The sequence below is a fragment of the Oncorhynchus gorbuscha genome, linkage group LG04 (genome assembly GCF_021184085.1).
Source record: "Oncorhynchus gorbuscha isolate QuinsamMale2020 ecotype Even-year linkage group LG04, OgorEven_v1.0, whole genome shotgun sequence".
NCBI lineage: Eukaryota > Metazoa > Chordata > Actinopteri > Salmoniformes > Salmonidae > Oncorhynchus > Oncorhynchus gorbuscha.
In genome coordinates this window covers 4086707-4105746 of record NC_060176.1, presented here as the reverse complement: position 1 = coordinate 4105746, position 19040 = coordinate 4086707, and the positions used below count along the sequence as shown (strand labels likewise).

The following is a 19040-nucleotide window of genomic DNA, read 5'->3' as shown; positions in this document are numbered from 1 at the left end:
TGGTGACACTGTCTGTGACTTATTTTGAATTCAATGCACACTTAACCAGCATGGCTACCACAGCATTCTGCAGCAAATAGCCATCCCATCTGGTTTGCGCTTAGTGGGAATTTGTTTTTCAACAGGACAATGACCCAAAACACACCTCCAGGCTGTGTAAGGGCTATTTGACCAAGATAGAGAGTGATGGAGTTTTGCATCAGATCACCTGGCCTCCACAATCACCTGACCTCAACCCAATTGAGATGGTTTGGAAAGAGTTGGACCGCAGAGTGAAGAAAAAGAACCCAACATGTGGTCAGCATTTGTGGAAACTTTTTTAAGACTGTTGGAAAAGTATTCCAGATGATTACTTCATGAAGCTGGTTGAGAGAATGCCAAGAGTGTGCAAAGCTGTTATCAAGGCCAAGGGTTGCTACTTTGAAGAATCTAAAATATATTTTGATTTGTTTAAACACTTTATTTGGTTACTATATTATTCCATATGTGTTATTTCATAGTTTGTCTTCGCCATTATTCTACAATGTAGAAAATAGTACAAATAAAGAAATGGGTAGGTGTGTGTATATACAGACTGGTACTATATATATATATATATATATATATATATATTTTTTTTTTTACAAAACTACATGCAAAAAAAGTAACCCTCAGCAGCATCTGTCTAATATACACAAAATATGCCTAGTACAAACCTCTAAACACTAACCAAAATGTCAAATCAAGAGAAGCTAAAATATTGTTGATGCTTCCAAGTACTAACTAGGATCTCTTACACATTCAACTGAAGCAATATGTGGCTACATAAGCACACGATTCAAATACTCTCACTACCTAGTCGTTGCCTACTAACTAACCATGACCAGCCACTTACCATATACAGTACAAACCTTCATAATACGATCCAGTTATAATACATTTAAAATAAGTAACTTGTAAAATGTCAAACTCACATTGTAACAGTATAACTACAGTTCTTATAAACATGTCCATGCAAATAAAACAGAGATGCCCACTCCTGTCCTCTGAATGAAAACATGTATCCTGTTTTTCCTGAGTTCTCATACTGTAGCTGTGGCGTTCTCTTCTTCTCTTCTGAGTTCCCGTTACATCACACCGGGGGGAGAGGATAAGAGGAGCAGGCTGCCAGTCCACACATGTTCCTCCCTCGTTCTATTAGGAAATATCTGAGGAGGAAATACAAAACAAAATATATTTTATAAGCTATACCAAACAAATATAAACATAACATACAACATTTTCAAAGACTCATATGGAAATCAATCAACTTCAAATAAATTCATTAGGCCCTAATCTATGGATTTCACATGACTGGTAATACAGATATGCATCTGTAGGTCACAGATACCTAAAAAAAAGTAGGGGTGTGGATCAGAAATCTGGTATCTGGTGTGACCAACATTTGCATCATGCAGCGCGACACATCTCATTCGCATAGAGTTGATCAGGATGTTGATTGTGGCCTGTGGAATGTTGTCCCACTCCTCTACAATGGCTGTGTGAAGTTGCTGGATATTGGTGGGAACTGGAACAAGCTGTCGTACACGTCGATCCAGAGCATCTCAAACAGCTCAATTGTTGACATGTCCGGTGAGTATGCAGGCCATGGAAGAACTGGGACATTTTCCAGGAATTGTGTACAGATCCCTGCGACATGGGGTCATGCATTATCATGCTGAAACATGAGTTGATGGCGGCGGATGAAAGGGTCTCAGGATCTCGTCACAGTATTTCTGTGCATTCAAATTACCATTGATAAAATTCAATTGTATTTGTTGTCCGTAGCTTATGCCTGCCCATACCATGACCCCACCGCCACCATGGGGCACTCTGTTCACGCTGACATCAGCAAACCGCCCACACAACACCATACACGTGGTCTGTAGTTGTGTGGCAGGTTGGAAGTTCTGCCAAATTCTCTAAAATGATGATGGATGCGGTTTATGATAGCGAAATGAACATTCAATTCTCTGGCAACAGCTCTGGTGGACATTCCTGCAGTCAGCATGCCAATTGCATGTTCCCTCAAAACTATTACACTGAGCAAAAATACAAACGCATCTAGAGATTCTGGGTTCGAGTCCAGGCTCTGTCACAGCTGGCAGCAAACGGGAGACCCATGAGGCGGCGCACAGTTGGCCCATCGTCGTCCGGGTTAGGGGAGGGTTTGGCCGGCAGGGATGTCCTTGTCCCACCGCGCACTAGCGACTCCTGTGGCGGGCCTTGGAGCAGTGCGCGCTGACACGGTCGCCAGTATGGTGTTTCCTCCGACACATTTGTGCAGCTGGCTTCCGGGTTAAGTGGGCATTGTGTCAAGAAGCAGTGCGGCTTGGTTGGGTTCTCACGGTTCTCAACCTTCGCCTCTCCCGAGTCCGTACGGGAGTTGCAGTGATGAGACAAGACTGTAACTACCAATTGGATACCACGAAATTGGGGAGGAAAATGGGTTTAAAAAATAATAATAAATAAATAAACTTATCATGTAAAGTGTTGGTCCCATAAGATGAAGTAAAAAATCCCAGAAATGTTCCATATGCACAAAAAGCTTATTTCTCTCAAATTCTGTGCACAAATTTGTTTATATCCCTGTTAGTGAGAATTTCTCATTTGCCAAGATAATCCATTCACCTGAAAAGTGTGGCATATCAAGAAAATTATTAAACAGCATGATCATTACACAGGTGCACCTTGTGCTGGGGACAATAAAAGGCCACGTTTAAAATTGTGAATTTTTGTTCAGTGTAATAGTTTTGAGGGAGCGTGCAATTGGCATGCTAACTGCAGTAATGTCTATGTAATGTATATCTGTCTGTAACATTATGATTGGCTGGGTGCGCCTGGCTGCCAAATGGGTGACCTATGCCCTCCAAGGCTGCACCCTTGCCCAGTCATGTGAAATCCATAGATTGGGGCCTAATGAATTTATTTCAATTGACTTATTTCTTACTATGAACTGTAACTCAGTAAAAACATAGAAATTGTTGCATGTTGTGTTTATACTTTTGTTCAGTATAATTTCACCTAAAAAGGAGATAGTCAGACAGGTATCTTGCAGTATACGTGTCCTACAATGTCTGGGTGTTCAATAGCTGATCTGTGTTCATGAAGCATCTATATAGTTATCATTAGTAAAAAAAGGAAGTTCAACAGCACTGAATATTTTTGATGTATTTACTCATCCATTCCCCAGTTGGTGCCCCAGGAGTTTTTCACGATCCAATATGGAGTGCTATTCTTTTCATCATATCCCACTGCCAGTACAGCATGGTTCACATTGTCTGTAGTGTTCTTACACGTAGTGCTAGTACAAACAAAGAATACTTTATAAAACACATGGAGGACATGTTAATTCATTGTAATAGAGGGTCAAATGTGCAGTTTGTATACCTTATGTGAACGGCAAGGAGCTTTACAGCTCATGAAAGTCTTCTACTGCAACATTATATGGCTCATAAGTACAGTGTTCTACCTTCCACACATTATTTGATAAGATTTGGAGGTTCACAATTCAATTCCCACAAAGCTCTTTAATCCTGCCACCCAACATGTATTGTCACGTGGGAGTGATAAGGAACAACGGAGGGTACTGGGCTTACTCTCACCTGCTGTACACACCATCTTTGTAGTGGAGGAAATCATCAGTCACTTCATATCCAAAGCTGACTGGGTTCAGTCTGGCCACAGCATCAACCATGCCCTTTTCGTCATACTATTATAGGGGGGAAGACAGAACAACATACCAATTGCTGACTAAGAAAACAATGTTTAGGACAGATTCAGAGGTTGTAAAACATTTAGTTTTAGTCTCTCACACTTGTTATGTTGACAACATCTTTCACGAAGGCAGCTGCCAACTCGGGCTTGAAATTGCAAGAGCCATCCTAAGGAAAGTAATTGGGATAAAGAAGTATATAGTGAGTAATCCAAACAAGTGAGTCATAAGGATTAAATACTAGTATAACACTGTTACTTGGGTTATTAACATTTTCCTTTTTTACACTAAGAACAATTTATAAATGCATACATGTCCCGTGCAAGGATAGTCATCTTCGGTCATGAGTCTGTTGTTGTATTTAACATACTCAAACGCCTGGCTTGGGAGTCCCCTGAAACCAATACATTACAGTAGCTGAATGATGTTTTTGTAGACAGATAGCTACATTATGTATCAGGAGGCATAGAAGTCACATGCAGGACAGGAGTGATAAGCTCATGTGATTTTAAGATGGTACTGTAGGCTACCAACCCCATACATCTGTGATTGTTGAAGTCTTGAGCACAGTCCACCAGTTGCTGCTCAGACTGGAAAATATAGAATGATAACTCACAGATAAGGCTATTACCAACAACCATTCAACAACCAATTCAACTACAGTAACCCATTCTTTCTATTGTACCGCTTCATATGAAACCATACAGAGGAACATAGTAGGTTGACTGCCAAAAACAGTGTGAAACATAGTTTGAAACCATAGAAAATACAAGAGAAATAGGGCTAGTTCTCACCAGAAGTTGGAGTTTTCCAGTAGCTATAGCGGTAACAGACTCAAGACAGCCGGTAGAAGGTCCAGCAGCTTCCACAATGAGCCTTCGAATCCATCGGGAAATGACTTGGTCATGTTGTTGTGAATACACACTACAGTACAAACATTATAAACACCTGCTCTTTCCATGACAGACTGACCAGGTGAATCCAGGTCAAAACTTGGATCCCTTATTGATGTCACTTGTAAAATCCACTTCAATCAGTGTAGATAAAAGGGCAGGAGAGATGTTAAAGATGTATTTTTAAGCCTTGAGACATGGATTGTGTGTGTGTGCCATTCGGAAGGTGAATTGGCAAGACAAAAGAGTTCCTTTGAATGGGGTATGGTATTAGGTGCCAGGAGCAGTTTGTGTCACGCTCAATAGATTCCCCTGTGTATCAAGAATGGTCCACCACCCAAAGGACATCCAGCCAGTTTGACACAACTGTGGAAAGCATTGGAGTCAACATGGGCCACCATCCCTGTGGAATGCCTTTGACACCTTGTAGAGTCCATGCACAGATGAATTGAGGCTGTTCTGAGGGAAAAACAGGGGGGTTGCAACTCAATATTAGGAAGGTGTTCCTAATGTTTTGTACACTCAGTATATTTAGCCTATGAGGGAAACGTAGTACCTGATATTTGACAGGTTACACATAGTTTCCCTTCTCTCTCCAGTCCACAGAACCAGGATATGGCCCAGGGCTGCTGATGTGACTCAGTTCTGATGAAGATAAATGTATGAACAGTTACTATTGATTAGGCTATCTTATATCAGGGAAGCTCATAGACTTATAATTGGGGTTAACTACACGATCACATTTTAGTAATTACATTTCACAGCTGTACCTGAGGTTCAGTCAGGAGGAAAGTCTTCCTAAACTCTGCAAAGCTCATGTCAGAAAACTGATTCAGTCCCACTGGGAAAAGGAAAGTTACAATAGTTGTAAGATATCATACCTGCAACATACATAAAGCTATATTATGAATACATTGGGAGTTAAGTTGTGACTGGGAAAACAGGAAGAAATGGACAAATAGTTTAAAATAAATAAATGCATAGCCTACTTGAGAACGTGTGCTTCCCTGCATTATGATAGTGGATTCTCCTCTTATGCCCAGTGAAGATGTTCAGGCGATGGTAGTACTCCTCCAGAGCATAGACTTTATTATACTGTAATAACAAAAACACAGGCAGTCAGTCAACTAAAGATGACAAACTCATACTGACAAGCAAATACATTTGAGGAAGGTCTTGGCCTACTGCTTTCATTTCTTACAGGAAGGAACAAGATGACTGTGTGTACAGTAACTCTGGTATGCAGGCTACTGTATGTCATCTGCTCTCCTAAAAAATAACACGTGACAGATTTACCTTGTAGCCTTTACAGTTTCACATACCTGTAACATCCATTGTTTGAAGTGATATTCCTCTTTAAAAATAATAAATGAAAAAAGAATAAAACACAAACATGATCAGTTAGACCTATGATTTTGATGGTCACATTGTTACAAGTTTGAAACAGTCACGTTTTTGTGCAATGGCAACATTGTAGGCTATAGCATGTGTCACTGTTGTTTCACTGCTGCATGTATTATGCAATTTAATACGCTATAAATCAAATCAAAGTTTATTTGTCACATGTGCCGAATACAACAGACCTTACAGTGAAATGGTTACTTACAGGCTCTAACCAATAGTGCAAAAAGGTGTTAGGTGAACAATAGGAAAGTAAAGAAATAAAAACAACAGTAGAAAGACAGGCTATATACAGTAGCGAGGCTACACACAAGACACCGGTTATTCAGGCTGATTGAGGTAGTATGTACATGTGGTTAAAGTGACTATGCATATATGATGAACAGAGAGTAACGGTAGCGTAAAAGAGGGTTTGGGGGTGGCGGGACACAATGCAGATAGCCAGGTTAGCCAATGTGCGGGAGCACTGGTTGTTCGGCCCAATTGAGGTAGTATGTACATGAATGTATAGTTAAAGTGAGGCTATTCATTTCGGTAGACTAATTATGATCTTTATTTTTTCATTAGGCTTATTAAATATAGTCTGTTCAACTGCCCAGATCCAGATAAGAAACATCATTTGTGAAGTTATCGGTCCACACAAAACCCGCTTTCATCTACAGTGTGCCACTGCATGGCTTGTTGCACTTGGCTTTTAGTTGTTTTCTTCCTCCACACGTCGATGTGTGCGTCCAAAGGGGATGCGGGATATGAACAACAAACAGATTAGGGGAGTTATGCTTACCTTCAGGTAAAAACAAGGGTGTTAAATTGGCTAAATGCAAAAAAGCAAGAATAAAAGCAACAGAACACAGTGTCATACTTCCGCGTGTGTTTCGCAACCAATGCATTACATGACTTGAGTAACCTATCCATTTCATTCATGTGTCCTTGTGGCAGGGTCGGATATCAACATTTTTGTAAGAACCATAATATGCCTAATTTCCCACCCCACATCAAAATATTTAACATCAAAGTCAATAAAGTGTGCACTTACTGAGAAGATAAAAATACAATTGCAAGTATCACATAATTATTAAAGGCCCAGTGCATTCAAAATTCAGTTTTGCCTGTGTTTTGTATCATATTGTTAAACAGCTGATGAAACTAACACTGTACAAGTGTGTGAGAAAAAACTATCAGTGTTATTTCCTGATAGTTGCTGGTTGAAAATACAATCTACATAGGACCTACTAATCAGCAGGTTTTGCAAACGTGGAGTTTCAGGTTGTAAATGAGTTAATAGACCAATAACAAGGAGAGTTCCAAACCTCTCTGCCAATAAAGGCTAGTTTTCAGTTACCCCCCACCCCACTCATGCCACTCCCAGACAGTCCTAGCAAAATTCTTGCTTGAGAATCTTTTTTGGTTGCTAAAAAGCTATTTAAGTTCTTTTTTTTTTACCATTTACAGTCTTTACAACTATTACAGTCTGGTAATTCATTGTTACCCAATAATTTTATATTTATATAAAAACGTCTGCATCGGGCCTTTAAAACTGTAGATTAGAACTTTACACATCTTTATACACTGCCACACATTCATATTTTTCAGGCAGTTAAAATAAAGACTATTGTCATACAACTGTAGTGATTATTCAAAATTCACAGTCCACAGCCCAGAACATAATGCATCTCTAACTCTGTGTGTGTCCTTCTGTCAGCTCTTTCTTAGGGTCAATGATGAATCATTTAAAATGGAAAATTATTGCTTGCAGAATACTTTTAATTAAAAAAAAATGAAAATGTCATGTTTAAACTTTTTAAAAGTTGTCCACAAGAGGACAGTGCACTCCTTATAAACCAGAGCCTGCTATGAGAGATCCGTCCTGTAGATGGCAGTATAATGTCACTGCAAAACTGATATGATGGAACTGAAAGAGCAACGGCGTCTTCTGCAACAGAGCCACTCCCAATTACATATACATATTAACATTGCTCTTCTTTCTCCAACTCAGCTGTGGAGTGGGAGGTAATTGTGTTAATGCAGAACCCTAGATAGTCAGTCATTATCACCTCCTCTTCAAATATGGTGAGCTACAGGTAAACAGTGCCTTTCGTAAAGTATTCAGACCCCTTGATTTTTCCCACATTTTGTTACATTACAGCCTTATTCTAAAATGGCTAAAAATATAAATAAATCATCAACCTGCACACAATACCGCATAACGACATCGCAAAAATAGTCTTTTAGACATGTTTACTAATTTATACAAACCTAATAACTTCATTATGACATTTACATAAGTATTCAGACCCTTTACTCAGCACTTTGTTGAAGCACCTTTGGCAGCAATTACAGCCTCGAGTCTTCTTGGGTATGACAAGCTTGGCACACCTGTATTTGGGGAGTTTCTCCCTTTCTTCTCTGCAGATCCTCTCCAGCTCTGTCAGGTTGGATGGGGAGTGTCAGTGCACAGCTATTTTCAGGTCTCTCCAGAGATGTATGATGGGGTTAAAGTTTGGGTGAAATTCAGAGACCTGTCCTGAAGCCACTCCTGTGTTGTCTTGGCTGTGTTCTTAGGGTCATTGATCTGTTGGATGGTGAACCACCCCAGTCTGAGGTCCTGAGGGCTCTGGAGCTGCTTATCATCAAGGATCTCTCTGTACTTTGTTCCGTTCATCTTTCCCTCAATCCTGACTAGTCTCTCAGTCCCTGCCGCTGAAAAACATCCCCACAGCATGATGCTGCCACCACCCTGCTTCACCGCAGGGATGGTGCCACGTTTCCGACAGACTTGACGCTTGGCATTCAGGCCAAAGAGTTCAATCTTGGTTTCAACTGACCAGAGAATTTTGTTTCTCATGGTCTGAGTCCTTTAGGTGCCTTTTGGCAAACTCCAAATGGGCTGTCATGTGCCTTTTACTGAGGAGTGGCTTCTGTCTGGCCACTCTACCATAAAGGCCTGATTGGTGGAGTGCTGCAGAGATGGTTGGCCTTCTGGAAGGTTCTCCCATCTCCACACAGGTACTCTGTGACAGGGACCATTGGGTTCTTGGTCACCTCCCTGGCCTTCTCCTCCGATTGCTCAATTTGACTGGGTGGCCAGCTCTAAGAAGAGTCTTTCCAAACTTCTCCAATTGATGGAGGACACTGTGTTCTTGGGGACCTTCAATGCTGCAGAAATGTTTTGGTACCCTTCCCCAGGTCTCTGCCTCGACACAACCCTGTCTTGGAGCTCTACGGACATTACCTTTGACCTCATGGAATGATTTTTGCTCTGACATGCACTGTCAACTGTGGGACCTTATATAGACACGTGCGTGCCTTTCCTAATCATGTCCAAATCAATTGAATTTACAAAAGATGGACTCCAATAGAAACATCTCAAGGATGATCAATGGAAACCGGTTTTTGCTTTGCCATTATGGGGTATTGTGTGTAGATTGATGAGGAAAAATATGGATTTAAACAATTTTAGAATAAGGCTGTGATGTAACAAAATGTGGAAAAAGTAAAGGGGACTGAATACCTTCTGAATGCACTGTATATCACCATGCTGATGCACCATACTACGACAATGAGCTGTGTGTTCATCCCTATAGCCTACCTATGGACAGTGCTAGTACACTGGAGGGCATCAACATCTAGGATATCAATAAATAATGATTGTTGCCAGGAGCAGATATAGAAAGGAGGAACAGCGTCACACGCACACGCACACGCACACGCACACGCACACGCACACACACACACACACACACACACACACACACACACACACACACACACACACACACACACACACACACACACACACACACACACACACACACACACACACACACACACACACACACACACACACACACACAGCTGTACTGTATATGGTTCATCATTAGTATGATCAGTGAGTGTGTTATCTCTCCTTCAACATTGTAGTTGTCTCCCTGCTGGCCCATGTACTTTAATATTTCATCACTGTGTGTGTGTGTGTGTGTGTGTGTGTGTGTGTGTGTGTGTGTGTGTGTGTGTGTGTGTGTGTGTGTGTGTGCGTGTGCGTGTGCGTGTTTCTAGGGCGTTTAGGGTTAAGGTTAGAATTAGTGTTAGGGTTATAATTAGTGTTAGGGTTAAGGTTAGGAGCTAGGGTTAGGTTTAGGTTTAGGTTTAAGGTTACGGGTTACGGGTTAGGGAAAATAGTTTTATTAATGGGACTGTGAATTGTGTGTCTCCAGAAGGCCAGTTATTCAAGACTGTGTGTGTCTGTGAGTGTAACAGTTTAGGATTTGTATTAATGAAGGAGAGAGGAGGCCTGGGCGAAAATAAGACTGTAAATCAGCCAGCCCATCCTCTCTCTCTCTCTCTCTCTCTCTCTCTCTCTCTCTCTCTCTCTCTCTCTCTCTCTCTCTCTCTCTCTCTCTCTCTCTCTCTCTCTCTGTATCTCTCTCTCTCTCTCTCTCTCTCTCTCTCTCTCTCTCTCTCTCTCTCTCTCTCTCTCTCTCTCTCTCTCTGTCTCTCTCTCTCTCTCTCTCTCTCTCTCTCTGTCTCAACATCTGTGTGTGTACGTTGACATCTGTGTGACAGTTGGAGATTTATTTACACATCATTGTATGGTACAGACTGACTCTCTGAAGGCAGCCTAACACACTTTCCAGCTATCACTCGTAATGTGTGTGTGTGTGACAGATAGTGTGTGATGAGCGCATAGCTGTTGTTATTCAGCAACAGCCTCTGATGGCAGCGGGAGATGGGGAGAGAGACGCAGATAGAGATGAGGGAGGGGACAGAGAGAGAGAGACGGAGAGAGCGAGACGAAGACAGAGAGAGAGGGGTTGAGAGAGAAAGAATGGGCTGAGAGAAAGAGGGATTGAAATAGAGAGAAAGTGCACAAGCCATTGAGTGAGAGAGGTGAGTTGGGGTTAAGGGATTAAGGTTTAATGGTTTGTGGTCTGTTCTGGTTTTAGTGTGCTCTACTTTGGGTGCTATGTAGTTATTTAGACATAGCTACAGACAAGTTGTTCACTGGTCCTCTGTACAGGAAGTGGCCATTTAAAATAGATAGGGTAACAAGCCTCATCAGTATCGGGGCATGGGTCTTCATCTCCACCAGGGAAACCAGCAATAAATCAAATGTCTGTGTGTTTAAATCTTCCTGCAGTTTTCTCAGCAGATGGACCATAATATGATCATCATTACTCTCGATCTTCAAGCCATTCATACTCTTTAACTTGCAAAACTATACTTTGGAGGAAGACAGTGACGCTCAAAGGATGGTTTTGGGTGTGATGTGGTAGTATATACTGGATATTAATTATGTTGTTTATGTTTGACTATTATGTGCAATACCTCCACATCTTGCCCCTTTCTTTTCAAGCTCACCCCACCTGTTATGCAGGTGAATGAGGACCCAAAAGCAACTTGGCGAAAACAGAGTCTTTAATCCAGTAAAGTAAATCTACAATCATAAAGCATAATTCCACTCGTAATGACGAGAACAGACTGGAGACTCGATCATGAACTGCAGGTTGCCTCGGGAAGGCACTTGAACGTAGCAGACTCAGACACCTGCTCACCACGCAGCATCTGAGGGAAACACGACACGACAGGGCGATACACAGCACGGTGAACAATAGACAAGGATCCGACAGGGCAGGAACGGAAAACAAGGGGAGAAATAGGGACTCTAATCAGGGAAAAAGATAGGGAACAGGTGTGGGAAGACTAAATGATTGATTAGGGGAATAGGAACAGCTGGGAGCAGGAACGGAACGATAGAGAGAAGAGAGAGAGGAAGGGAGAGAGAAAAAGGGGAACGAACCTAAAAAGACCAGCAGGGGGAAAACGAACAGAAGGAAAAGCAAAATGACAAGACAATCTAAGACAGTACCCCCCCCCACTCACCGAGCGCCTCCTGGCGCTCTCGAGGAGGAACACTGGCGGCAACGGAGGAAATCATAGATCACAAACGGTCCAGCACGTCCCGAGAAAGAACCCAACTCCTCTCCTCAGGACCGTAACGGAAAAACGAAAAAAAGGGAAACTAGGGTACTACTCTAAAAAAAAAATGAGACACGGGTAGAGAACTGAAAGCTTTAGAGCAAACAGGACCAAACAGGCCAGGAGAGTAACAACTAGGGACAGACTGAGACACAGCAAGGGCAGGAACAAGAACAGGAGAGATGCGATGGCAGGGAACAGACTGAGACCCAGCAAGACCAGGAGCAGAAGCAGAAAAAAAAATTACCAGACTTCTTCTGCGCGCAGTCCGAACACGCAGCCACGAAACGGCGCGTGTCACGCTCCTGAGTAGGCCACCAAAACCGCTGGCGAATAGAAGCAAGCGTACCCCGAACGCCGGGATGGCCAGCTAACTTGGCAGAGTGAGCCCACTGAAGAACAGCCAGACGAGTAGAAACAGGAACGAAAAGAAGGTTACTAGGGCAAGCGCGCGCGACGCAGTGTGCGTGAGTGCTTGCTTAACCTGTCTCTCAATTCCCCAGACAGTCAACCCGACAACACGCCCAACAGGAAGGATCCCCTCGGGATCGGTAGAAGCCACAGAAGAACTAAAGAGACGGGATAAAGCATGAGGCTTGGTGTTCTTAGTACCCGGGCAATAAGAAATAACAAATTCGAAATGAGCGAAAAACAACGCCCAACGAGCATGACGCGCATTCAGTCGTTTGGCAGAACAGATGTACTCAAGGTTCTCTTGGTCAGTCCAAACGACAAAAGGAACGGTCGCCCCCCAACCACTGTCGCCATTTGCCTAGGGCTAAACGGATGGCGAGCAGTTCGCGGTTAGCCACATCATAGTTACGTTCCGACGGTGACAGGCGATGAGAAAAATACGCACAAGGGTGGACCCCATCGTCAGTATCGGAGCGCTGGGACAGAATGGCTCCCACGCCCACCCCGACGCGTCAACCTCAACAATAAACGGTTTAGTGACGTCAGGTGCAACAAGGATAGGAGCGGATGCAAAACGCTTCTTGAAGAGATCAGGACAACAATCATACGACCGGTGAGGAGGAAGGGAGTTGGTTCTGGACCGACTGAAGACCGTGCGCAGACCATGATACTCCTCCGGCACTCCTGTCAAATCACCAGGTTCCTCCTGAGAAGAGGGGACAGAACAAACAGGAGAAATAGCAGAAATTAAACACTTCACATGACAAGAAACGTTCCAGGAAAGGATAGAATTACTAGACCAATCAAAAGAAGGATTATGACACACTAGCCAGGGATGACCCAAAACAACAGGTGTAAAAGGTGAACAAAAAATCAAAAAGAAATGGTCTCACTATGGTTACCAGATACAGTGAGGGTTAAAGGTAGTGTTTCATATAATATACTGGGGAGAGGACTACCATCCAAGGCAAACATGACCGTGGGCTCCCTAACTGTCTGAGAGGAATGTCATGTTCCCGAGCCCAGGCTTCGTCCATAAAACAGCCCTCCGCCCCAGAGTCTATTAATGCACTGCAGGAAGCTGCCGATCCGGTCCAGCGTAGATGGACCGGTAAGGTAGTACAGGTACTTGACGGAGAGGACCGTCTAGTAGCGCTTATCAGTCGCCCTCCGCTTACTGATGAGCTCTGGCCTTTAACTGGACATGAAATGACAAAATGACCAGCGGAACCGCAATAGAGACAGAGGCGGTTGGTGATTCTCCGTTCCCTCTCCTTAGTCGAAATGCGAATACCCCCCAGCTGCATGGGCTCAACACCTGAGTCAGTGGGGAAAGATGGCAGTGTCGGAGAGAGGGGAGACACAGTTAACGCGAGCTCTCTTCTATGAGCTCGGTGACGAAGATCTACCCGTCGTTCAATGCGAATAGCGAGTTCAATCAAAGAATCCACGCTGGATGGAACCTCCCGAGAGAGAATCTCATCCTTAACCTTAGCGTGGAGTCCCTCCAGAAAACGAGCGAGCAACGCCTGCTCGTTCCAGTTACTGGAGGCAGCAAGAGTGCGAAACTCTATAGAGTAATCCGTTATGGATCGATTACCTTGACATAGGGAAGACAGGGACCAGGAAGCTTCTTTCCCAAAACTGAACGTTCAAAAACCCTTATCATCTCCTCTTTAAAGTTCAGATAATTGTTAGTACACTCAGCGCTTGCTTCCCAGATAGCTGTGCCCCACTGCCGAGCCCGACCAGTAAGGAGTGATATGACGTAGGCAATCCGAGCTCTCTCTCTTGAGTATGTGTTGGGTTGGAGAGAGAACACTATATCACACTGGGTGAGAAAGGAGCGGCACTCACTGGGCTGCCCAGAATAACATGGTGGGTTATTAACCCTAGGTTCCGGAGGCTCGGAAGACCCGGAAGTAGCTGGTGGCACGAGACGAAGACTCTGATACTGTCCTGAGAGGTCGGAGACCTGAGCGGCCAGGGTCTCAACGGCATGCCGAGCAGCAGACAATTCCTGCTCGTGTCTGCCGAGCATCGCTCCCTGGAACTCGAGAGTAGAGTAGAGAGAATCCATAGTCGCTGGGTCCATTCTTGGTCGGATCCTTCTGTTATGCAGGTGAATGAGGACCCAAAAGCAACTTGGCGAAAACAGAGTCTTTAATCCAGTAAAGTAAATCTACAATCATAAAGCATAATTCCACTCGTAATGACGAGAACAGACTGGAGACTCGATCATGAACTGCAGGTTGCCTCGGGAAGGCACTTGAACGTAGCAGACTCAGACACCTGCTCACCACGCAGCATCTGAGGGAAACACGACACGACAGGGCGATACACAGCACGGTGAACAATAGACAAGGATCCGACAGGGCAGGAACGGAAAACAAGGGGAGAAATAGGGACTCTAATCAGGGAAAAAGATAGGGAACAGGTGTGGGAAGACTAAATGATTGATTAGGGGAATAGGAACAGCTGGGAGCAGGAACGGAACGATAGAGAGAAGAGAGAGAGGAAGGGAGAGAGAAAAAGGGGAACGAACCTAAAAAGACCAGCAGGGAGAAAACGAACAGAAGGAAAAGCAAAATGACAAGACAATCTAAGACAAAACATGACACCACCGTCCTCTTGCTCTCGTCCTTTCACCCATTCTCCTCTCTCTCACACCCCATCTCTCTCCCCTTCAGCTCACCCCTCTCCCCTGCCTCTCACCCCTCTCCCCTGCCTCTCACCTCCCTTTCTGGCCTTCAGATCAACTGTCTCTTCCCTGCCTCTCAACCTCTCTCTCTCCTCTCACCTCTCTCACTCTCCTCCCTCTCTTCCCCTCTCAACCCTCTCTTCCCCTCTCACCCCTCTCTTCCCCTCTCACCTCTCTCACCTCTCTCTCTCCGCTGCAGTTCCACTGGACTGTGTATATTGTATCTGAGAGGAATGAAAGCCAAGAGGCTGTACTCCATAAGCTTTATCAGCCTTCCTCACTTTGCTGAGGTTTTCTTTGCCAAGAGAGTGTTCAGTTTACTGGTTTTCCTCTGCCAAGAGAATGTTCAGTTTACTGGTTTTCCTCTGCCAAGAGAATGTTCAGTTTACTAGTTTTCCTCTGCCAAGAGAATGTTCAGTTTACTGGTTTTCCTCTGCCAAGATAATGTTCAGTTTTCTGGTTTTCCTCTGCCAAGAGAATGTTCAGTTTACTGGTTTTCCTCTGCCAAGAGAATGTTCAGTTTACTGGTTTTCCTCTGCCAAGATAATGTTCAGTTTTCTGGTTTTTCCCCTGCCAAGAGAATATTCAGTTTACTGGTTTTCCTCTGCCAAGAGAATGTTCAGTTTACTGGTTTTCCTCTGCCAAGAGAATGTTCAGTTTACTGGTTTTCCTCTGCAAAGAGAATGTTCAGTTTACTGGTTTTCCTCTGCCATGAGAATGTTCAGTTTACTGGTTTTCCTCTGCCAAGAGAATGTTCAGTTTACTGGTTTTCCTCTGCCAAGATAATGTTCAGTTTACTGGTTTTCCTCTGCCAATGTTCAGTTTACAGTTTACTGGTTTTCCTCTGCCAAGAGAATGTTCAGTTTACTGGTTTTCCTCTGCCAAGAGAATGTTCAGTTTAATGGTTTTCCTCTGCCAAGAGAATGTTCAGTTTACTGGTTTTCCTCTGCCAAGATTTTCCTCTCTGCCAAGAGTTTACTGGTTTTCCTCTATAATGTTCAGTTTACTGGTTTTCCTCTGCCAAGATAATGAACTGGTTTTCCTCTACCAAGATAATTACTGGTTTTCCTCTGCCAAGATAATGTTCAGTTTACTGGTTTTCCTCCCAAGATAATGTTGTTTACAAGATAATGTTCAATGGTTTTCCTCTGCCAAGATTCAGTTTACTGGTTTTCCTCTGCCAAGAGAATGTTTGTAGGTGCAGTCAGGTATTCAGACTCAATGGTTCTTCAGGTAGCGAACCAACTTGATATCCCAGGGTGTTCTGTATATATTGTATTGTAGGCTACACAAGCAATTTCAATTTGTGGATTCGGCCATTTCAGTCACACCCATTGCTGACAGGTGTATAAAATCGAGCACACAGCCATGCAATCTCCACAGAGAAACATTGGCAGTGGAATGGCCCATACTGAATAGCTCAGTTACTTTCAACGTGGCACCGGCATAGGATGCCGCCTTTCCAACAAGTCAGTTCGTCAAGCTGCCCCGGTCAATCGTAAGTGCTGTTATTGTGAAGTGGAAATGTCTAGGAGCAACAATGGCTCTGCCGCGAAGTGGTAGGCCACACAATCTCACAGAGCAGGACCGCCGAGTGCTGAAGAGAGTAGCATGTAAAAATCTTCTATCCTCGATTGCAACACTCACTAACTGCCTCTGGCAAACTAACTGCCAAACTGCCTCTGGAAACAATGTCAGCACAAAAACTGTTCGTCGGGAGCTTCATGAAATGTGTTTCCATGGCTGAGCAGCCGCACACAATCCTGAGATCACCATACGCAATGCCAAGCGACGATTGGAGTAGTATAAAACTCGCCGCCATTGGAATCTGGAGCAGTGGGAACGCGTCCTCTGGAGTAATGTATAACGCTTCACCATCTGGCAGTCCAATGGATGAATCTGGGTTTGGTGGATACAAGGAGAACACTACCTGCCTGAATTCATAGTGCCAACTGTAAAGTTTGGTGGAGGAGGAATAATGGTCTGGGGCTTTTTATGGTCTGGTCTAGGCCCCTTAGTTTTAGTGAAGGGAAACTACAGCATACAATGACGTTCTAGATTATTCTGTGCTTCCAACTTTGTGGCAACACTTTTCTGTTTCAGCTTGACAATGCCCCCGTGAACAAAGCAAGGTTCATACAGAAATGGTTTTCTGAGATCGGTGTGGAAGATTTTAACTGGCCTGCACAGAGCCATGACCTCAACCCCATTGAACACCTTTGAGATGAATTGAAACACCGTCTGCGAGCCAAGCCTAATAGCCCCAAATCAGTGCCCGACCTCACTAATGCTCTAATGCTCTCCGCAGCAATGTTCCAACATCTAGTGGAAATCATTCCCAGAAGAATGGAGGCTGTTTATAGCAGCAAACGGGGGAGAAAATCAATTTTAAAGTCCATGATTTTGGAATGAGATATTCGACGAGCATGTAGTGTATGTCTCTCTGTCTCGCTCTCTCTCTCCCTTCCTTAAAAAGCCCGGTGTTCCCACAGCTCAGCTGGTCACGTTAGATCAATGGTTGGACAAAGAGCAGTGGTGAGGTGTGTGAGGTCAGGTTATCACACGTCACATAAAACACACACACTGATGCACGCTTGGACACCAACACACACACATAAGCGCATGCACACACGTACACACACACACACATTCATTTACGTTTGTAGGCAGACACCGTGGGTCTCACAGTCCACAGAACCCACCTGGTTCCCTCTGTTCGTGTCTCTCTCTCTCTCTCTCTCTCTCTCTCTCTCTCTCTCTCTCTCTCTCTCTCTCTCTCTCTCTCTCTCTCTCTCTCTCCCCTGTCTCTCTGTGTGTCTCTCTATGTGACTCTCTCTCTGTGTTTATCTCTCTGTGTGTCTCTCTCTGTGTGTGTCTCGCTCTGTGTTTATCTCTCTGTGTGTCTCTCCATGTCTCTCTCTCTTACTACAAGCCTTTCTGGGAATTCTTTCTGATTATAATGCATGTATCCATTACCAGTATTTGTATTTTGTCTTCACTGGCCTTGTGTTTTATAGAAGGGTCTAGATGATCAGTACTTGTCCCAGCTGAAGACCACTATAATGCATGATACATGAACCTTTTCCATGTCATTTACGATTGAGAGGGATAGTTGACTTTTCCAACCAGGTTGACTTCAGTATCTTGGTTGTATACTAACACCTAGCCCTAGCCCTAGCCCTAGCCCTAGCCCTAGCCCTACCCCTACCTCTACCTCTACCCCTAACTTTAACGTTAACCCTACACCCTACACCCTCTTCCCCTCGCCAACAGTAATGATGCAGTGAGGAGTTTTCCTTCTCCCACACTAATGATGTACAGCACAAGTAGTTGTGAGCCAGCCATCCAGCGAGACATTTATCATCCTCTCCCCTGACAGGGGGTTGCTGTAGCAATGCCAACCGCTGCAGATACCTCACCCATACATCAAGCTTGGCAGCCATTTTCCTTCCGGCATTCTGCTTCTTATTTGTCATTCATCAGGAAGAGGCAAGGATACCCTGTCTGAGTGTTTATTACGAGCCATAAAAGCAGACAGCTTTGTCATTCACCGCTACTAATAAGTAATGCAATGACACCGGGACACTGCTTTATAACGACAGAAACGCTCAACACAGCAGCGTCTCCACAGCCCAGGGTGAATGCACCGATAATAACCATCTCAAATGAGACTTTATTTATATAACTAGCAGCTTACGTACGTAAATAGCATCTAGAGCAGTAAAAATAAACGTTTTGTCATACCCATGGTATACCGTCTGTTATACCATGGCTGTCAGCCAATCATCATTCAGGGCTGGAACCAACCAGTTTATAACAATGCTTAACAGGCAGGTAGTGTGAACAAAACAAACATACTCTATTAGATAAAAGGCCATACATAAGGTTGGTGTTGTGAAGCTTTTATGAATGTTGGATGCCT

At 43.8% G+C, this 19040-nt stretch overlaps 1 pseudogene; it reads right to left on the bottom strand.

Moving 5' to 3' along the window:
• Window positions 1–634: 634 nt before the first annotated feature.
• On the bottom strand, window positions 635–6943 carry LOC124033553 (annotated as a pseudogene).
• Window positions 6944–19040: the final 12097 nt, after the last annotated feature.